The 10,959-nt window shown below is 42.1% G+C and overlaps 4 non-coding genes across 4 annotated transcripts; 1 reads left to right on the top strand and 3 right to left on the bottom strand.

Annotated features, from left to right (window-relative positions):
- Nucleotides 1-5,958: 5,958 nt before the first annotated feature.
- trnat-agu (transfer RNA threonine (anticodon AGU)) lies at nucleotides 5,959-6,031 on the bottom strand. The gene has a single exon. It is a non-coding gene; the product is annotated as a tRNA-Thr (tRNA).
- Nucleotides 6,032-6,911: 880 nt separating this feature from the next.
- Nucleotides 6,912-7,025, bottom strand: LOC133398311 (U5 spliceosomal RNA). Its single transcript, XR_009767785.1, has one exon. It is a non-coding gene; the product is annotated as a U5 spliceosomal RNA (small nuclear RNA).
- A 309-nt stretch (nucleotides 7,026-7,334) lies between these two features.
- On the bottom strand, nucleotides 7,335-7,519 carry LOC133398314 (U2 spliceosomal RNA). The gene has a single exon (XR_009767788.1). It is a non-coding gene; the product is annotated as a U2 spliceosomal RNA (small nuclear RNA).
- Nucleotides 7,520-9,036: 1,517 nt separating this feature from the next.
- LOC133398315 (U2 spliceosomal RNA) lies at nucleotides 9,037-9,220 on the top strand. The gene has a single exon (XR_009767789.1). It is a non-coding gene; the product is annotated as a U2 spliceosomal RNA (small nuclear RNA).
- Nucleotides 9,221-10,959: the final 1,739 nt, after the last annotated feature.

Genomic DNA, 10,959 nt, shown 5'->3' with positions numbered 1-10,959 from the left:
TGCTTGCGAGGTCCATTCTAACTGAGGCCTGAAGTCAATTTTCGCAGTTGCAATTCATGATGCTATCCACAGTTGGAATGTGGCTGTCTGCATGGTCATTTTGAGTGTGTCAAAAATCATCAGGTACGCTTTCATCCCGAGTGAATAAGCTGACGCCAGACCTTTACAACCTTTTGTCTTCTTAAATCTCAGAATACTTTGTTTCATTTTGCAAAATTAGGTGTAAGTACATTAGCTGAAACATTAACAGACCTCATAGCTGGCAGCTCCTTCTACTGTTGGATCTACAAAGACATAATGTAGCTCCCTCTGACCTTCTTTGTACTTTTCCATCAACATCCTCAAGGCAAATAATGCATTTGTGGTACTATTTCTTGTCATGATGTCACGTACGTGGTTAGGGCGAGGGCGAGTAACGCAAGGCAAGAACATGGTGGACCCAATTGCAGGGAAGCAGGGAGGCAAGGCAGGAGTGCGGGAGTCTCAAAATAATATTTAATCTTCAAAAAAGGAAAATGACACCTGACAATGACATACCACAATGATAAAGACAACCGGCGACTATGACATGGCAAAGACATGTGACAACGACAATGAACCGACAAGAACTGAAAGAAACCAGGGAACTAAATACAAACAAATTGACGAGACAACGAGGAACACCTGGACAAGACACGAGTGGCTGGAGAGAGCTGATTGGTCGACACAAAGTAGACGAGAACAGGTGGACACAACAACCAAATGAGCACACGACAAACATGGAACACAGGAAAACATGGAACAAAACTAAACACAACCCAAACCAAAACACAGACCATGACACATGAAACCATACTGTTGCTCGCAAACACTCACTTCTGTCCTGAGTCTAGCCGCCACGACTCTTTCCCTTAACGTCATTGTGTGGCTCATCAACGTTATTCCTCTACAGTTCCCACAGCTCTGCACATCACCTTTGTTCTTAAAAATGGGCACCAGCACACTTTTCTTCCATTCCTCAGGCATCTTCGACAAATGACTGAGAACTATGACAATTTCTTGGGTAGCCCCTCACTTACACTCTGGTCCTATAGATGTTTATAATTTACATAGCCACTCCCACCAGACTTCAGTTGTAAAAAAAAAATGCTAAACCCCAGTTGTGAGTTAGCGCAAAGATGATCATTTATGGTACAGAGATTATTAACTGAGGAGAAGAAGGTTGCTGTCCCAATGACAACTGCAGAGTATCACAGTTGGGTGGAGTTATCCTGTTTCACATACTATATTGCAGGTGTTTAGCCAACAGGCCCCCAGTGAGAATGTAACTGACTATTCCTGGTTTACAAGACCAGTGTTCTAACAGCTGAGCTATGAGGCCTTGCGTTTTTGACTAGTCAAAGGCAGAATAAGAGCAATGGAGTGTGATGTTGGTTGCCATGGTCAAACAGCATTTTGAAAATCCAAGGACAACAATCCTGAAAATACAACAACATTGCTTTGATTGGAGGAGACAAAACATTGATCTGCAGGTTTTTTAGGTATTCTAAGGACAACTGCATCACTTTTTCCAGGATATTTTCTTGGTTAACCCAACCACTGGCTTTGTAGACCATGGCTCGTACCACTGAGGCATGAGGCCTCACTCTTTGGTCGAGCGTAATCCTTTCGGTGAACAAGCCAACAAAGCACTAACGAAGAGAAGATTACTGACACATTGAATTACCAATAAGAACATCCGCATCACAACCCATAAACCATATAACATTTGGCAACAGTGAGAGTTGAAATCACGACCCCTGATTTACAAGACCAGGGCTGAAGATATGGGTGGGAGTGCTTGCAAATAGTGCATGATAGTTCCAGTATATGGTTATTTGGTTATACCCAAAGTCCCGGCATGAGCCGAATAAGTCTTGAAGTGAAATCAGAATAGAATCAGAAAATTAAAATAAATAACGTAACGATAACAACAATAAAACAAATGCTAAACCTCAGTTGTGAGTTAGCGCAAAGATGCAAATGCAGCAAAGGCTGTGGATGCATCAGAAATACAAATGTATGAGGCTTGAATTGTGCATGATATTTACATGCTCATTGAGTTACTGGTTTACTATACCAGGGATCTAAGCACTTGTTGTCGAGGCTAACATTGGCCTTTTGGTGAAAGCGCTAATTTCATTGCCACAGAATAATATCTCCCAGATTACCTCGTGAAGTGGCTAGTAGTAGGTGTGTGTTTAAAAAGCACTTTGTATTTGTCAGTTTGGGGGAATACAGTTACTCTTGTTCATGCATTGTTGACCTTCAGTTGGGCCAAAATGGTAATTTATGGTACAGCGATTGTGAGTATTGACTGAGAAGAAGAAGGTTGCTGTTCCAATGACAACTGCACTGTGTAGCAATCCTGTTTCACATAATTGACAGCAGTTGTTTAGATGTCCAACAGGCCCAAGTGAGAATTGAACTTATGACCCCTGGTTTACAAGACCAGTGCTCTAACGGCTGAGCTATAAGGACTTGGATTTTTCCCTAGTCAAAGGCAGGATAAGAGCAATGTAGTGTGATGTTATTTCAGTTCCCATGGTCAAACAGCATTTTGAGCATTTTCTCCTTTTTTTTTGTTTCTGAAATTGCCCTTAAAAAACTTTGCTCTATTCAACTGAATGATTGTCTTCTTCTTTTCCTTTGGGCTGTCCCTTTTGGGGTCGCCACAATGCGTCATCCTTTTCCATGTAAGCCTAATCTCCTGCATCCTCCTCTCGAACACCAACTGCCCTCATGTCTTCCCTCACGACATCTATCAACCTTCTCTTTGGTCTTCCTCTTGCTCTCTTGCCTGGCAGCTCCATCCTCATCATCGTTCTACCAATATACTCACTATTTCTCCTCTGGACATGTCCGAACCATCAAAGTCTGCTCTCTTTAACTTTGTCTCCAAAACATCGAACCTTGGCTGTCCCTCTGATGAGCTCGTTTCAAATTTTATCCAACCTGGTCACTTCGAACCTCAACATTTTCATTTCTGCCACCTCCAGCTCTGCTTCCTGTTGTCTCTTCAGTGCCACTGTCTCTAATCCGTACATCACTGCTGGCCTCACCATTGTTTTATAAACTTTGCCCTTCATCCAAGCAGAGACTCTTCTGTCACATAACACACCTGACACCTTCCAACCACATGTTCCAACCTGCTTGGACCCGTTTCTTCACTTCCTGACCACACTCACCATTGCTCTGGACGGTTGACCCAAAGTATTTCAAGTCCTCCACCCTTGCTATCTTTTCTCCCTGTAGCCTCACTCTTCCCCCACCACCCCTCTCATTCTTGCACGTATATTTTGTCTTTCTTCGGCAAATCTTCATTCCTCTGCTTTCCAGTGCATGCCTCCATCTTTCTAAATGTTCCTCCACCTGCTCCCTGGTTTCACTGCAGATCACAATGTCATCTGCAAACATCATGGTCCACGGGGATTCTAGTCTAACCTCAACTGTCAGCCTGTCCATCACCACTGCAAACAGGAAGGGGCTCAGGGCTGAGACTCCAGACTTCCGCATGCAGTACCACAGTTCTTCTCTGGGTTCTCTGTCATAGGCTTTCTCGAGATCCACAAAGACACAATGTAGCTCGTTCTGACCTTCTGTGTACTTTTCCATCAACATCCTCAAGGAAAATAATGCATCTGTGGTACTCTTTCTAGGCATGAAATCATACTGTTGCTCGCAAATACTCACTTCTGTCCTGAGTCTAGCCTCCACTACTCTTTCCCATAACTTCATTGTGTGGCTCATCAACTTTATTCCTCTATCATTCCCACAGCTTTGCACATCACCTTTGTTCTTAAAAATGGGCACCAGCACACTTTTCCTCCATTCCTCAGGCATCTTCTCACACGCTAGAATTCTATTGAACAAGCTGGTCAAAAGCTCCACAGCCACCTCTCCTCGATGCTTCCATACCTCCACAAGAATGTCATAAGGACCAACTGCCTTTCCATTTTACATCCTCTTTAATGCCTTTCGAACTTCCCCCTTACTAATCATTGCCACTTCCTGGTCCACCACACTTGCCTCTTCTACTCTCCCTTCACTCTCATTTTCCTCATTCATCAATTCCTCGAAGTATTCTTTCCATCTATCTTGCACACTACTGGCACCAGTCAACATATTTCCATCTCTATCCTTAATCACCCTAACCTGCTGCACATCCTTCCCATCTCTATCCCTCTGTCTGGCCAACCTGTATAGATCATTTTGTCCTTCTTTAGTGTCCAACCTGGCATACATGTCATCATTGAGTTATGCATGCAAACCGAAAGCAAAAAACACACACAAGCATTCGACGCACAATTGTGACTGTTCTCGCTCTGCTTACGGCAGGATGTTTAGTCTCAAAATAAACACCAAACGCCATTTTTTTGGGAGGAACGCGGCAACAACCCACCGCCTGATGAAAATAAAACAAAGCGTGGGAGTCTAAGCGCATCGTCGGCCTTTTTCCTGACGAACTGAGGCGACGTGATAACGAGGCTTTAAAGCGTTAAGTGTCAGTGATAAAGTCTGCTAATGACGCCGGGAGCTGTAGACGACATATAAATCAGACATTTTTCTTTTATCTTTCTTTTTTTTTCAGGGGGAAAAAATAATCTGGAGACGTCGCATGCATAAAACATGTCGGTGTGTTTCCACTTGCAAAAGCTTAGTGTTTACGCTCAGATCTCGTGAGCGACAACACCTCGCTAACGTCAAGATGGTTGTCCTGTAGCACAGTGGATTTTAGTACATTTGTGTTTATTTTAGGGAAGACTGTTGGTTTATTTCAGAGTATATGGTTCTCTTTAGATTCTTGCTCTGTTTAAGAGTAGATTATTCTTCTATTTCAACGTAGATAATTATGTTTGCAGTGGATATTTGTTCTATTTCTCGGTATGTTCTTGTTTCCGATTAGATTGTTGTTCTGTTAACAGTGCTCTTTTGGATACATTATTGTTTACGCCTTCTTTTTTTCTTGTATTATCCGGGGCTTGCTTCGAGTTGTCAGCGATCACCATCGACGTCAATGCCTTTGCTCGTCTTTAAGAAGTCATCGTTTCTTTATATTGGACCTCGCAGCCCGACCCGCACCCCCCCCCCCCCAAAAAAAACCTCCAATTCGAGTCCCCAGAAAAGTGACCGGAGGCCAGAATGAATGTCTGGCGCAAGTGGACGCACATACTTCTCTGCCACTCCAGACTTCCACATGCAGTACCACAGTTACTCTCTGGGTACTCTGTCATCGGCTTTCTCTAGATCTACAAAGACACAATGTAGCTCGTTCTGACCTTCTCTGTACTTTTCCATCAACATACTCAAGGCAAATAATGCATCTGTGGTACTCTTTCTAGGCATGACACCATACTGTTGCTCGCAAATACTCACTTCTGTCCTGAGTCTAGCCTCCACTGCTCTTTCCCAAAACTTCATTGTGTGGCTCATCAACTTTATTCTTCTATAGTTCCCAGAGCTCTGCACAACACCTTTGTTCTTAAAAATGTCCACCAGCACACTTTTCCTCCATTCCTCAGACATCTTCGACAAATGACTGAGAACTATGTGAATTTCTTGGGTAGCCCCTCACTTACACTCTGGTCCTGTCGATGTTTATAATTTACATAGCCACTCCCACCAGTTGTACAGCCGGGTCCACAACCCCCTGTCCTGCAGGCTTCCACTCCTGTCCCTGTCCTGTCCAATCTTGTTGTATCCTTACCTCGCAGGGTGTAGCACAACTGCCCCATACAAGACTCGATTCTGCGTAATTGTAGGATATTACTTCACTCATCTTGTTAACAGCAAGAGTTTCATCTTTTGTTGTCTTCTTTTCCTATATTATTTCGCTACCTTTTCACTCTGTCTCCTTTTTTTGTTTCTGAAATTGCCCTTTAAAAACTTTGACTTTTCAGGAAGCTAGCTTCATGGGTAACAACTATGAAACTACACTTCAGGTCTCAGTGAGAATTGAACTCACGACCCCTGGTTTACTAGACCAGTGCTCTAGCCACTGAGCTATGAGGCCTTTCTTTTCTGTTTAGAGTTACCATTTTGGTTAACTAGTTAACAGCAATAAAGTGGGCAAAAGTGCATTGTCAGCTTGTTCAGAAACAAAGTATCAAGGAATTTAATTGTCTTACCAACACACATTTACACATTTTTGGATTCATACGCGACCAAGACGCGGAGTTAAATGCGGATCCGATCGATGACGTCATTGATCGGATAGGCGACTTATGACATGAAAGCCGGCCAGCCTAAAATGCTAATTATCGGCCGAAAACGATAACACTGATCAGATCGGCGTAAAATCTACTTTTAAACAAAATAATTTATTATTTTCAATTTATATGAAAGTGGGTCGCGACTTTGCAACATTAGCCACATGCAAGCTGGATGTACTACTGAACTGAATGTCCTGTTAGCCACAAGTGATTTGTTCGTTGAACGAGTCCTGTCCTGCCACGAGTGACTCAGGTGGAATTTCATTGCGAACTAGTACGATGAGTGATTCGTACTTGTGCAAGGAACGACATATTATGCAGTGAACGTACTCGTGAGTGATTGTAACCGTTCTTCCTTACGGGACAGCTTTCACGAGCATCCTTTTCTCCAAGCTAACGGCTAATGTTGGGTCAGTCAAGCACATGAAAACAAGCACACATATTTAAAATAAATGTAAATTCATAATAAATGTACACATGCATACAGACATATTCCCCAGTGTCTCTCATGCAATCATTAAAGCCTTTTAATTAATAACAACACAACTGCAATTAAGCTTACACAGCACTTCTCAAACCACTCAGACACTTCACAGTAATCAGATGAATGTATTTAATACAAAATCATGAGTGAAACAGGTTGAGCTATTCATACAAAGTTAACTTTTCATAACAAGAGAAAGCTCCGCTTTCACAGAGCATAAAAAAATTGAGATAGACTCTTGTTGTTCCTCTCCACGAAAATCTTTAGTAAAAGGCGAAAGATTTATACGATCTGAAAAGAAACAAGAGTGAACTGCTTTGGTCACAGCGAAGCGGACTATGTCATTAGAGTCATTGCCATTTTAACAGACGGTCTTAAATTCAAACAATTGGACTTTTTTTTAACACGAATAAAAAAAATCCAACAACATTTGACATACTCCAATATTCTCATCCTGTCACGCAAAAAGACAATGTAAACGTGTATAGATGCTCTGTGTTGCCGTTCTCTATCAAGATTGTCAACTGTTTTAACGCACTGCATTGTGGGAACGTGACACATTACATATCATCTGATTGATTGGTGTGTTCGGCTGAGTTTATGATTATTTGGACAATCTTGTGGGGTGCACCGTTCCTGGAGGTACTGCGATACCAGGTCGATGCGTGGAGTGGACTGGAGCAAGCCCATATTCCATCTCCAAAAATCAATTTAATATATGGTCCCCGAATCGGGGACGTATCAGATATTAAACTGATAAGAACAGATACTACACTTGATCTTAGCCAAAAGGCCGAGAAGCGATGCCAGCATAATGCCAGAAAAGACGACCTCATTCTCCAGCCTACAAGCCAAAGTTATAATGGCACATATCGACATGATAATCACAGATGAGTCACATATGGACACGCCAAACAACAATTATGAAACGAATGTCAACTGTGTCGTTTTTCAACGTGTATATTGAAAGAATGTTGTCAGATACTCGTGTTCCTTGGTCACGTGGTCCACGTCGTTCCAATAGAATGCGGAAATTAACGCATATCCTTTAGCCGTGTATTAAGACCGAAGAAAATAATGAGTTATTTGGAATAAAAATCGGTTGTTGGTATACTGTTGTGGCCACGAGCTGAATACCTGTTTGCTCAACATTTTGAAATGAACATTGAAATCAATGGCTCTGCCTCGCTCCAATCAATGGAGCGAAATCAATGGCTCTGCCTCGCTCCAATACTTCCAGTTTCCTGCTTTGGGAACTGACAGTAGGACTCTAGCGCTATCATCGCAGAGGAGGCGAATTACACCCCTCCCACTAATTTAGTTAAACAATGTTGCTGTTCCTCATGTTGTAAGCCTTAATAATCGAATAAAAACATGCCAGAAACGTCAAAATCCTTGAATATTTTCCATTAAACATTTCAACGTTTGCCCCAAAACAGTAAGCATGCCCTGCCCAAGAATTAATCCAAAAAACGACAGAGTAAACGCAAAACCAACCACTTGTGAAGTACTTAACTATAATCAGCCATTATTACTTGATAACACACAACAATAGAAAAAGAAAATCCATATTCGTAAACAAATTTAGTTTGGTTGTCATATATAGTATGTAGTATAGTGTAATAGTCTTAAGGAAATGTATGGTCACGAGTAGGCCCCGTGTTTCGCAATTAGCTTGACCTATTGATGTGAAGTGACATATCCAATTTTGCTTCCTTAAAATCTTATGACTGGTCACTCGAAGGAGATTGACAACTTAGAGGAGTCTGTATTAACATTTTGTTTCAGTTGTTGATGAATTTTGTAATCCAATTTTTTCAATTTACCTAACTTGACCGCTCGTATTCCAAAGTGATGCTCAGGTCACCTGGGAGATCTCAGCGTTCTTACGTAAAGGCTAAATAAGTGTTGCTATTGGACAATGACTTAATGATAAAACGCAAAAAAATATGTATCATTGTTAATGAATTCATATTAAAATGTGCCAGTGGACATAATGTCAGAGAGCACTGAATACTTTACCAATTATTCAGAAATAAGTTACAAATTGCCCTGCGATTGGCTGGCAACCAGTTCAGGGTGTACCCCGCCTCCTGCCCGACGATAGCTGGGAGAGGCTCCAGCATTCCCGCGACCCAAGTGAGGAGAAGTGGCTCACAAAATGGATGGATGGATGGATAATTATTACAGTGTAGAATTTTAAACAACTTTTCTATGGCTTCTGTAATTTATTTTGCCCTCATTTCAATGTTTAACTGAGGTGAAAGATAAAACTGTGCTCCCAACTTAAACAGCTGATGTAATATTCTGTTGGCAGTAACAATAAAATTACTCAAAAGGGAAAATAAAGTGATCTGTTCTTATCAGTTTAATATCTGATACGTCCCCTATCTGGGGACCATATATTAAATTGATTTTTGGAACTGGGAGATGGAATAGTGGCTTGCTCCGTCCACTCCACGCATCGACCTGGTATTGCAGTACCTCCAGGAACGGTGCACCCCCACAACTTGGTCAAAGTAATGAAATGCTTAACCGTGCACACCCAACAATCATATCACATGAAGTGTGCAGAATGAAGTGTAAAACCAATGAATCTCATTTCGGGGGTTGGTCGCTCTTGGGATTCAATGGGTCGCAGACAACTATCAAAAACTTACGTGCATTGTTATTCTGATTTTCGGTACAGTACGCAGGTGTATTAAGTTCCCACATGGAGCATAATTGGAAAGTGACAAGAAATGTTGCTTCCTTGTTCTCTCGGGAAAACAAATACAGAGCAGCCCAGTCTGGCTGGTGGATGTCTTGGCAGGCAATATGACTTTGGCGGTACAGCAAACTCATCTGAAAGGGCATTTACAAATATAATTTACTGTACATGTACGAGTAGGTCGCGACTTTGCAACATTAGGAACATGCGGGTGACAACAGTTGAGAACTACTGTAGAAGGCTTTTCTTCACCTGCGTAAAAAAAAACATCCAATTGTATGTTTCGGCGGCACAGTGAACACATACACGTTAGTGGAACACACTAGAGGAGGGGGCAGCTGAAGCGCCCGGGGAGCATTTCGGGGTATCAGTGTCTTGCTCAAGGACACCACAGCCGTGAGTCCGGGGGATGTTGGTGGATGGTCCAGTCGGGGTTTTGAACCACGGTCCCCCACATTGGCAGGCGATGATCTGAACCATTGGTTCACGGCTGCCGGCTTTACGACATTAGGAACATGCGGGTGACAGTTGACAACCACTGTTAAGACCACTCGCCTGCTTGAGTATTAGCCAAGGTTGTCATGCACAATAGGTCACAGTAGGTGGCAGTAGCGTTTTGAGACGCACATCAAACTGTTGTACCTGAAAGTGTTATCAGTGTGTGACATTCGACAAGACGAATGCATTATTTTCTTCAAGTCCTCTAATTATGTTTACATTTTTTAGATTTTCTTTAATTAGTTAAATCATGGCAGCACGGTGGTGTGAATGTGAGTGCGAATGGTTGTTTGTTTGTATGTGCCCTGCGATTGGCTGGCAACCAGTTCAGCTTGTACCCCGAATGGGTGGTTTCTATGTTTCTGGGAGTGAATGACCCCACTTTCAAGTTATTTTATCGTGTCTCGATGCCGCTGTGCATTATGGGTATCCATTTACTGTCTCAATTTAAACTAAAATTCTCATATAGAAGCATATTTCTTCATGTATTAGCACACAGTAGCGTTTCATCTTGCGTATGTTCTGGCTTGCCCCTTATGTGTATGGTTGTTCACATGCTCATGACAACACCGTCGCTTGACATAGCGTACGCGTGAATGACTTGCGTGCTCGCGCCGAGTCCAACTCATACTTACCTGGCAGGGGAGATCATAATTTAGGGGGTTTTATCATAATTTGGAAGGGCCAGTGCAGTACTGGACATCAAATGTTGTTTAATGTCACAGAATGCCTTTTCTGCCTCTGTATTTCATTGAACAGGTGATGTCATTTTAAGGTTGTCTTCATACATTAGTTTTGACAATGTTGCAACAATTTCTGCATAGTTTGGAATCCACGCTCTCCAATAATTTGTCAGACCTAAAAATTACATCATATGTTTATTCGTCTGTGGTTTAGGGGCTTTTAAGACTATAGCTTTTCTGTCTTCTAATATAGTCCTTCCTCCTACACTTAATTATGGCCGAGATATTTGACTTGCCTTTTACACAATTGTAATTTATTTTTGCTAACTTTATGTCCCGCTTCTGCTAGATGAT

Source organism: Phycodurus eques, unplaced genomic scaffold (genome assembly GCF_024500275.1).
Source record: "Phycodurus eques isolate BA_2022a unplaced genomic scaffold, UOR_Pequ_1.1 contig_69, whole genome shotgun sequence".
Classification (NCBI taxonomy): Eukaryota; Metazoa; Chordata; class Actinopteri; order Syngnathiformes; family Syngnathidae; genus Phycodurus; species Phycodurus eques.
Note: the sequence above shows the minus strand (reverse complement) of the source record. Positions and strands in the feature narration are given on the sequence as shown.